Genomic DNA, 11710 nt, shown 5'->3' with positions numbered 1-11710 from the left:
CAGGGACAAGGGGGAGGGGCAGAAATTTAAAACAAAACTAAAAGATTTGCCAGACTGTCATAGATACTCAGGGCAGAAACCAGTTTTCTGTAACTTGTAGTTTTAATTTTTAGGTACTTGAAAAGCACTTTGGTACTGTAGTAATGAGGACTTAGCTAGAAATTGATTATACATTATAGCTAAGAAGACTGCATATGAAAATTCTTATTCTATAATTCAATACTGATAACCAGTCTTCCCCTTTCAGGAAACATCTATCCAGTTAAAGCTTCATTTCACCTACTAAATACCAAGCTAAGAACAATAGATCTTAAAACATTCCTTTAAACAAGCAGTCTTATTTAAAGGAACATGATAATTATTGTGTGCAGCTATGTAATATATGAATTCTTGTCTGGGAGAATATCATAGTTTCTTGTTTCATAAGATAGATATTGATCCATGTCTCAGTTAATATTAGCTTTATTACAGTTAGTCAATCAGTGCTTACCCCTTAGTCAATAAAACATATCAACAGAAGATAGGTGCTATTTTTCCTGAAAGACAAAGACAGTATTTTGAACAAATATTTTTGAAAGTGTTTTCTTGTACAGGCATGCTTAAGTCCAACTACTCACTTGTCTTGATATGTGACTTTAATTGATTAGTATTAAATATGTTTGCTCATATATAAAAGATTCATACTCTTTACAGACCTTTACAACTGGAAAATGTGCTATAGAACTGGATTTTTCTCTCTTTTGACTCATCAGAGATAAAGGCTGGAGTAAAAAGAGAATGACTGAGGAGCAGTCTGCCAACATATTATATACATGGACTTCATCCACGGGTGGATTTAAGAGGGGGCACAGTAACACAGCTGCACATCCCTTTCTGATCACATGGCAGAAGCAGCAGATGGTGACTAAGTCCCTGAAGAAGGCAATAATCTTCCTGCTTTCCTCTCTATGCTCAGGGGCGCATCCCTTCCCCCCAGCCCTGCCATTGATCCCACTATCCTAGAGGCAAGGGGAGCTCCTGTCCTGCTCTTTCCAAGTTGCATGGATGGGTTCCCCATCCCTGACTGGTCTTCCAAGTCCTTCCTTCCCCCTCCAAGCCCTGGAGTATGCATGGAGAGGGAACAGGCCATCTGACTGCAGCTGCTGCCATCCAATGATGATCCTGACCCCTGCACAACCTGGCTGAAGCACCTCTGGAGCTCCCTTTACTTCTGGGACAATGGCAGTGGTAGGTGGGAGAGGGCTGAAGGTGAAGAGGAAGGAACTTGCCTCTGAGCAAGGAGGGGAATTCTTGCTTACTTTGGGAAGTTAAAAAATATCCCTGGATGCTGCTTTTGTGGCACGGTCAGCCTGCCCTGGTAGGTTGCTGGGAAGGAGGAGTCTGGGAGTACAAGGTATAGCCACCCCAGCAGCACTAGTCAATGCCCCCACACCCTCTTTGCAAAACCGTGGACCTGTTTCTGACTTCATCCTACATTTCCTTATTTTAAGTAGGCTCAAAAAGTTAAAGACACAAATCTGAAACCTTAGGTAGTTCAGTCCTAAATTATAAAACAATGAAAAAGATAACTGGCAGCTAACCCCAGAATTGATAACAATATGCTTTTCAGATTAACCTCTTCATCTGCACATACAGGTCCTGGTCACACCTCAGTCTTTGCAAAAGCCTCAGTAAATGAATGAAATATCCACTGAGTTATTTCCATTCCTTCTTTGGTTTGAAACTTTTATATAACCAGATCCTGATTTGTTACTGAACCTTAGTAAATTTACATGGAAGAGGTTTATTTATCAGTATTAAATACTATTGGTAATACTTCCTGTTCAATGCTGCCTTCTTGCACAGGAACAGAATCTGCAGCAAGTTACCAGTACTTGAACCCTGATTTTGCTACTGTTGCTGCAATATTTGGTTAGGTATGGCACTTTCCTTGTCAATCAAAGGACACAGATAAGGTTGTTTGGACTTGTGGAATCCTTTTACTCATATGTTTTAGGTTCTTCCTCTTCATTTTGACCTCTATTTCTCGACTCCCACATTTTTTAATTATTCCACTGACTGTTTATGGTCTGAATATCAGACTCAATTATGTTGTTCTTCCCTTTAGAAACATTTAGACACCATTTGCCATCTCTGAACAGTCTTCCTTCTGTCCTTGCTCTTGCCCTTGCTCTGCTACTGACACCACTCTTTAAACCCTTCTTATCCCTATTTCATAATCATCTATGTTATGTTGCGTCTTGTTTGTGGAAAACCCAGCTTGATATCAGCCTGCTTATTGAGCTCCTACTCCTTCACATACATCTCTAATCCTTTAAAAGGATTTGTGCAAGTGAAATTGATTGAAAATGAAGTGCAAGAGCGAATAGAATCCACATCCCACTCTTCAGCTCCTGCTGTGGCCATCACCAGATAGACCTTGAGTGAAGAGGCAGTACCTAATTTTTGCTAGGTAAAAAAAATCCTTATAGGATTCTTTTTCTTTTCTTTTTTTGCAACAGCACACTAGAGATCATGTCTTCTTTTTAATGGTTTCCAAAAGAATATTCAGGATATAATAGCCAGCAGAGTAGGATGATTTTCCTAATTTTAGTGCACAATCAGAGGTAAAGATGTTTAGTGGCCAAGAAAAGAGTAGCCTATATTGCACATATTCTTCTCACCCATAGGCACCAAATACACTGGGGCCTGAGGGCTCTGCCCCCTTTGAGATGAGGATAGGGTGACCACCACCCATCCCTAATTGGTCAGGACAGTCCTGAAAAGAGAACATTAAGTCCCAGTCCTGGGCTGCATGCCTCTGGGATAATATTTGTCCCAGAACTCCAGTATCATGCAGGGATCTGGGTGTTCCATTCACTGTGGAAAAATGTGGGAAACAGTGAGTTTTCCCTTGCAGGCTGGCAGAGCTCCAGTCTGTTAGTGGCTGTGGGGAGTGGGATGCAGGGGGTGCCATGGACATGTGTATATAGGCAGGAATACAGCCCCAGGCAGCAGTGGAGAGCAGCTCCCCCAGCTGCCTGCAGGTAAGTTGATTGGGGGGCACAGATTGAAGCTCCCACGGTGAGGGGAGGAGTGGGGCAGGTGCTGGGCCTGGGGGCACTGCCCAGCCCAGAGTGGTTCATGGGGCCCAGGGCCAGGGCAAGGAGTAGGACAGAGTCATAGGTAGCTCCTTGGTTGGGGGGGGGGGACACCCTACCACTGTGCGCACTGCTGGGGAAGGGAATATGCGGGAGAGCATGTGCCCCCAGATTTGTGCAGGGGGTGAGGCAGATGCAGGCTGCCTAATGCGGTCTTGGGGCTCCCTGACTTACTGCCCTCCCCTGCAAGCCCCACGCTGGCTGTGTTGGTATGGTGAGGTGGTGACGGCAGTTGCAGCGACATTGAGTTGTGACCCCTGATGCTGCCAGGTGGGTAGGGGGAACCTTGCTATGGTGGTAAAGCCTGCAAGGGGCTCCCAGGGGGAGGGCAGCAGGACATGGAGCCCAAAGGCCACAGAAGGCAGACTGCATATGCCTCCTTTGCCTGCCATGGGCTCTGGTTCAGCTCTGCTCCGAGTGCTGCTGTGGGGAGGGGATCATCACATTCCCCACCCCACCCCCCAGCAAATACAAGTCAGCATCTATGCCCTCCCCTCCTAGATGAGAGTCACTATTCACCATTATCCAGACACAAAGGGGTGATACCAAGTCTCATGTTGAGAGGACAAAAAGGAGCAGAGCTGGTTGATTAAAGATGGGAAATCTAAGGTAAGAGCTTTAGGCTAGGTACAGACAGTCAAAACACTGGAGGCTGAACTGATTCATTCTTTGCTGGTTAGTCTAAGATGCACAGATTAAAATGAAACAGAAATAAACAGACATTTTCCTTTGATTCAGGAAATGCAGCCACATGCCTACAGTGGCTCAGGCCAGAAGCTGGTGGGGTGCTAGAGCTTGACTCTCTGACTGTGTTCACTTCCTCTTCCTGCTGCCCCTGATGTCTCTGGAATTTGCAGTCCAGAATTACAACAGTAGGACTTTGCAGGGTTGCTCATCACCTCCTCTTTCTACGTCCAGGTGTCTCTGGGATTTGCAGTCCACAGCTGCAGCCAGCAGTAAATTTGAACTTGGAAAGTGGTGTTTGCCAGGGGGCAGTCTCCATTCCCCTCCCTGCCCCCAGTAGACTGGGCTGGTATCTTAAATCAGTTTCAGCCAATTTGGAAGTGGTTTATTTGCACCAAACTAATGTTCTCTTACAGGTTTAAACCAGTTTCTGATCACTTGAGCCAGTTTGTGTAACTTCTGTCCCTAGCCATAGAGGTTTGTTGGGGAAAAACAGCTGATGAAAGAAGGGAAAATGAACAAGTAGATCAGGGCTTTCATGGCATTTCTTATTATGGGTTTGATTCCAGCACACTTCCTCCCACTGAATAGCTAATATGAAAGGACTAGTCAGTGTAAATGATGACAGAATTTGCCTCTGTATGAATATTGTTTGCTCTGCATTGCAGAACATAACCACAGATGTAGATGATGTTTCCATTCTTATCTTAGTGGTTTTAAGATTGAAGATAAATGCTTCATGCATCTTTGCTATTCAGATGGTATGACTTTAAAAAAAGTGTAAGCCCTTACCAGAGCCGCATTTCTGTTTGAGAACTACTGCTTTTATAATTACAACACATTATTCAAATAAATGCATCCATTTCTGAGTCTGGAATTGCAAAGAAAAGCCTACACTTATAAACTCATTAGCTAGTAGTATATTTGCTCTGCTAGAACTTAAAATTGCATTAACCAGTTCATTTTTAAAAGCTTAAAGAACACAAACCAAAACAGAGCATTCCTAATAAGAAAAGTACCCTAAGCTCTTGGGTGACAAGTTGCAGTCCTGAGTGAATTTTTTTCTGAGCAAGTTTAAAATCCCTTGAAAATATGTTTACAATTGTAGAACTGACAGAATCTTTACTATAGCTTTGCGGATGGCAGTCATTCTAATACAAAAATGAAGAAAATCAACATCTATCTCGATAAAGCAGAAAAGTAAGTGAAAAGCATATATCTGTACTCATATCTCCTGAGGGGATGTCTTAACTGTTAGGTACTGCCAAAGTGCACTATTTTTCTTGAGATTTAGTCTGCATAAAAGAGACTGAAGTCATTTTCTTGTTTTCAACAATATTACTCAATTTCTACTCATAGCACAGCACATTAGCCTGTCAAGAAAAATCATCACCTAGCAGCTCCAGATATGTTTATAACATTCTTTTATGGGCTCTACTAATAGATGCATGTCATCAAGACAAACCATTTTGATGTAATTTTTTCTTGCATTGTACACTGATGTTGCTTAGTTTATATGAGATTTTCTATTTTATGAGCAGTGTGGAAATTTACATACAAAGTGGGCTTGCCTTACCCCGCTTTCCCCTCCAAGAAGTGTCACATCATTAAGTTAAGACATTGTAGTCCATACCCATTGATTTAAAATTCAGTTCTTGTTCTTTTTAGAGAAGCTCTATGGCATCATATTTCCTCAGGCAGAAAAAAGACAACAGGATATATAGTTTTGATTATTTCAGTGGAGTCTATTTTTCAAATATGTTGTTTTTGTATTCTCTAATATTCTTAGCCTTTTGATTTTGACTGTAAACAGATCTCATTTGATCTTATGTGGTGAAGCAAATAAAGGATCTAATAGATTTGCTTCACTGTAGCCAGTTCTAGACTCATTTAAGTACATGCAGTTGCACAGAGCATCGTTTGAGATCCCTGTAACTTAAACTTCAGGGCAGTGTGGTGTGGAGGGATGCTGCAGCCCAGCGGCCGCCTATGTCTCCTATAGAGTCAGGCCCAGTCAATCAATTATTTTACTATATACAAGTTTATTATTACAACAAAACCATTGAAGGGGAAGAATATAGTTTTATATAATATATGCATATTATACGTATATGTTATATACATATATGTACAAATATACAAAACAATAAACAAGCGGCAATAAACAAATATACAGAACATATACAATATATAGGCACTTGGTTATTATTATTACCGGGGGTTGCAAACTCAAGCTGCCTCATGCAGGTCCCAGGGTCTGAGGCTCCATGCACCATGCTGTGCACCAGGAGCCCTGGCTGCACGCCAGGGCTACAGACCCAAGCCTCTTGCTCCCAGGGTCTGAACACCCATGTGCCACTCTGCACACCAACTGGGACTGGAGTGTCAGAGAGGTACGTGGCATTCTTCAGGGTTCTTCCAGGTGCTTGCTCTGCCCACTGGAACACTCGTCTCCAGCTCCTCTGCTGCTTCACTCTCTTCTTCGTCCCCCGATGCGTCTGCTGCATGCTGGGCATGCTGCTTCTTTTATACCTTCTGGAGGCTCCACCCCCAGCTTGCAAGGTGAGAAATCAGGCTGAAGCAAGTGCAGGCTCCTCACCTTGCCCTGGGGAGGGGTGGGGCAGCCCCTCCCCAGTGTTACCTGATTGGTGGGAATAGCCCACCAACTGAAATTGAGTTTCTCCAAGCACGGCGTGCTGGGCTATTTCCAACAACCCCATCACACTGGCATATGACCTCAGAAGAAAGACTCTCAGTTTAAAGTGTCCACCTAAAACTCCTGTTTGAGGAGGCTTTCCTGCTGCTGCTTGGCAATCAGTTATCAACTGACTGTTAACCAGTGCAGGAGAGAAAAGAAGTGAAGAGGGAGAGATGGAGAAAGGGATGGGAAGAGAGACTAGGATATAAAGAATCATAGCTATGTCACCAGCATGTGTGTAAATGCATACTCTAATGAAAATACATGAAACTTCATTGGCAAAGACTGTGATAATATTGTTTAAGTTAGATTAGGTCCAGCATGAACTAATTTTAAGAACTCAAGACCCTGAGTTCTTAACAATAATGGGAAAATTACTAATGAACCAAAGATGACATTTCCTCCAAATTCAGCTGAATTACAGAGGTACTTCACAGGAAGAAAAAAAAAAGTAATTATTTAAACATCTCTTCAAAAATGTTCATTGCCAAGATAATGTAAGGAACAGTATCTGGATTGTCATAAAATTTCTCCATGTGCTCAGTTTTGTGAGCATCTAGTGATTATAAATAAAAGAAGACAAAGGATTTGATATGATCCATGTAATCATTTGAGAGGTTTTGAAACCAGCACTTCTTGTAGCTACAAACCTAATGATGATAACATTTTCAAATGTCAATGCTTAGTAAAGTAACTTAAGTGAAACTGATCTGACTTTCAGTGTTCCTGAGAAATTTTTCTTACTAAAGACCAGAAGGTAGTAGTGATAGTCTGGAACTGTCAACCTTTTATTGATATATTTTCTATTAGCTGCACCCAGTACAAAAAACAGGTCTCTAAGATAAGGGTGAAATTCCATGGAATGTTATGGAAAAACTAAAGACGGAATCCGATTTCACTTTACCCACCAAATGGCAGTTACCTGGATGTGTAGCTTCCATGTTTGGCACTTAGACACACTTTGACATCCTATTCCATGTATACTATGGATGTTGAAGTGCCCACAAGGCTACAAAGAATGTTACATTCTAAACAGGTAGGTGTGTACCTCCATATACACACACCTGTACAAGTCTCAATTGTAGCCAGGCAAAAACTCATGACTAGTAGGTATTGAGGAGGGATGAGAAGGAAAAGGACACTCCCATGTTTCATCACAATATCCTAATGTTAGGACACTTGCCCAGGAAGTGGAAGGGTTAGCCCTACATATATTTAACTCCCAAACAATATGCTCTAAATACAAGGTTATAGATTAGGTCTCCTCTCTAGTGTCTTCTCTAGTCCTATTTCCATAATGGAGCTTCAGAAATATGAAGCCAGAGAACAACCTACTATGTAGGCATAATAGGCCTGTAGACACAGCACTTGCATATTGTAAGTGAAATAAGATCATAAATTGCATGCGATACCAAAAATGGCAGTTACATGATGGGGTCACTGTCACTTGGGCATGTAAACTAAAATAGGAATCTACCATGAGTGTAAAAAGAATAAGGGAAAGTGTTAGATTATGTTAGAAACACTGTTGAATTGATACTTAATTTTCTTAACACATTAGATCTTGTCAAATGCAAGCCTATGCAGCACCATGCAAAGATACCATATGCTACCTCTGGAACCACAAGCCGTATGGCCCTGTGCCTGGGCTGAATAAACCATGTTTTTCAGCAAGGCTTATTAGGCTCAATGTTGTGATAACACAGTGTTGCAGTGCACTGAAGTGCCCTGCTCCTAGGAAAAGGTACAGGTGCCAGTTGCTGGGGCAACCGCAATGGTCAGCCTACCAGAAGGGGGCAGGGCCTGGCCTATATAAACAGCTTAGGCTGAGGCCAAGCAGGCAGTTCCCCACTAACATCCAAGGGAGAAGGAGCTCTGCTGGAGGGTGCAGCCTAGAGCAGCTTGATGGCCTGAACAGCTTCGGCTCGAGGGTACTGGGAGGAGAAAGCCCGGGCAGGGGATTTGAGTGATGTTTAGCCAGAGGGCTAGAGTTTGCGTTTTAGCCAGGAGGCTTGGTTTTGAGTTGTAGCCGATTGGCTTATGGTTTTGCTTTGTCGTTACACTGGAGGACTGGGTGAGGCTGTAGGGGTTGGAGGAGGCCTCATTAGGGGCTCCACAGCAGTGTGGGGACCCCAGTGCCAGAGAGGGCACTGCATATAGGGCTGCACTGACCCCAGAGCCCTGAGAAGGGGCACAGTGCATTGGGGGCCAGGTAAGGCCAAGGCCGCCTGAGCTGTATAGGAATCCTAGACCCGAGGAGGGGGTGCACTGATCCCAGCCCTGAGAAGGGACACAGTGCATTGGGGGGGCCAGGCATGGCTATGGCCACTTGAGCCCCAAGTGCGGAGAAAAGCCCCAGGGAGGGGCATGCAGGAGTAATAGGAGCCCCAGGGAGGGGCGTGCAGGAGTAATAGGAGCCCCAGGGAGGGGTGCACAGGAGTAATAGGAGCCCTAGGGAGGGGATTTGGAGGCCAGGTGCGGCTGCGACCACCTGAGCCCCAATTGCAAGGCTAGGCCCCAGCGTGGGCAGGGAGCACGGAGGAAGGCCCCAGGGTGGGCCACGAGAGTGGGACGAGTCCAGGGAGCGCCTGTGAGGGTGCGGACAACTGAGAGCACAGGGAACGCCTGTGAGGGTGCGGGCAACGGAGATTAGCCCAGAAGGCATCCAGGAGGGCGTGGGCTATAGCGAGGCAAGCAAGGGGACGCCGTGAGGGCGCGGCAAGAGAATTTGCCTAGACAATGGCCGGTACATCTGAGAGGCTTGGGTCGTGGTATAAGGGGTGGTAGGAGCCACGCGTAGCCCTTAAGGCTCTGGTGCACTGGGTCAGCTGAGATGGGGCACTGACCGGGATACATCAGGGGTACCATGTCCAAGGGGTGACAAGGCAGCCTCCCATAACATTAATACCATCAAAGAAATGGCGGGCGAGAACGAGGGTGCATTTATACCAACTTGGCACGGTAGGGGGTGCTAGGAGAGATCATGGCCGCTCCTGGGCTCCCGCCCCGTGACACACAGCTATGCTGCTTTTGGTTCTAGAAACAGTATCCACAGCTCTGGTCTGGGTATCTCCCTTGGCACTATTTTGTCAAGTACACCTCTAGTACTATTTTGATTTTTGACAGTCATTCACATAGTGAATGCAATCCCTGAAACAGCAAGGTTGGGATACTTTGTCTGCACACTAGGAAGTCTCCCATCATCAAGTGTTTCCTTCCCTTTCAGTTTGGGAGAGGAAAAAGAACTCAGTTGTGAGATGAGTTTTCCTGGAGAGCTTCCCCAGCAGATGTTAAAAATCAAATACATCAGATGTGGCTCAGAAAGGGATGTATGGACACAAGCCAAAAGCCATTGAAAGAACTTCCCCTTTGTGGAGGTGGTATATTGTAGTCTGCGTGCCCCTACAAGTAGCAATCTCAATCTTCAGACAGTGGTTGAAGCATATAAATTTAAGTTATTGCAATGAATCCAAAATGTTTGAAACTGCAAATTTAATAATGCTGTTTTAACATCTGATTTAATGTGTACAGGATTGCCTAGATTTTTTAAATGTAAACTAAACATTCCATTGCATAGTATCATGCTGTTGCCCACATTTGTCATAAAAAGATTGGATTTACCACACAATTCTCTGCTACTTTGAGCTGATAGGTAGTTGATTGTAGGCTGGCAGCCTCTTTCTGAGTCAGCACTAGAGATATATATGGCGCTTATTTATTTATTTTTTTTAGAGGATTTGAAATATTTAAATACTTAAATATTTAAATTATTTCTGGTTGTCAAAATAAAGACTCTTGTGTTCCATATTAGACTGGAAAAAGAGTGTATTCTAACAGAATTCTGTACTTGGCCTACCACCATAAACATGGCTCCTTCAGATCTGGGATTTCTGATTTGCCTCTGTGCCTGCCCCACCTTTTGCTAACTCCAGTTCCTTATCCCAGTCCTTTCATCTAGCTTATCTCACCAGACTTCTTACCCCAGTCTCAGATCCTTTTGCCCAGCAAATTTTATATTTACATGTCTTGAATTTCCCATCCCAGTTTTCTGCTCCAGGCTTCTTATGTATCCATCTTTTCTTTTCTTATCCAAGGCTCCCAATCACCTTTATACCCTCAAATTCTTACCACTATAATCCACCTGTAGCCAGTGGCTTCTCATTTACCTTATCCTGCCTCCCCAAGCACATATAGAGTTTCTTGTCCAAAATAAACAAATCTTCCACCCCATACTCTTGCCATAATTTTTTTTCAGTGAGAGGACACATTCCCTGACACTTCCCTTGTTAGTAGGATAGAACAATGGGTTTTGTGGTTGTGTTTTTGCCTGATTTATTTTTCAATGTTCTGTGCTACCACCTAACTGCTGGCTGCATCCACTAAATGGATAACTCGTGATTTCTAGGATAATCTAGATTTCTAGGTTTTCAAGCTTTTTGGACCACCAGACCCCTCTTAACCCTCAGTTTCTTGTAGACTGCTTTGCATTTTCTTCAGACAAGTTTCAGACAAATTTGAGTTTGTTTAATAAAAAAATCACATTTACCCAAAGAACCTTGCCTGCCTGTGTCCTTAGATCAACATGGTTACAACCTTGCATTTTTTTCAGATCTTTTAAAAGTAAAACTAGTATAAAGGCAGTGTGAATGCAAATAAATTCCTATATTTGTAGTAAATACCCAACTGTGATTTTACGATTTCATGGCTCACCAGGATTTTATGGACCACTCTTTGAGAACCACAGCTCACAGGCATTACAGTTTTTAACCAACAGAGAGGATAAATGTTTTGCTCCTAGGAAGCACAAGGTGCATTTTAAAAGAAAAGAAAGGGAACAGTCTATAAAGAACAGCTGAAGCAGGCAGTCTGTTTCAAATTTAGTCTGCCTTCATGCTACTGTGAATATTGCTTCACTTGAGCCTCACAAACAGGAAAAAGGGCTACATTTTTTAACTTATTATACCTGCAAGCCATAGAACAAATTTAAATAATTCAATAAATAATCAGTAACTTAATTTATAGACCTCTGTGACTAAAATGTGATGAATACTATCACTGACACTGTACCCTTATCTGCCATTCAGGAACTGAAATTAAGTTAAAAAGGATATTTTAAAATGGATTTGTTAAAATGCATTACATTTCTGTATGAACTTCCATTGAGAATTAGTTTCCTTAATTTAAATAA

Source organism: Gavialis gangeticus, unplaced genomic scaffold, assembly GCF_001723915.1.
Source record: "Gavialis gangeticus isolate Ggan-Ray unplaced genomic scaffold, GavGan_comp1, whole genome shotgun sequence".
Lineage (NCBI taxonomy): Eukaryota > Metazoa > Chordata > Crocodylia > Gavialidae > Gavialis > Gavialis gangeticus.
This window is presented reverse-complemented; position numbering follows the sequence as displayed.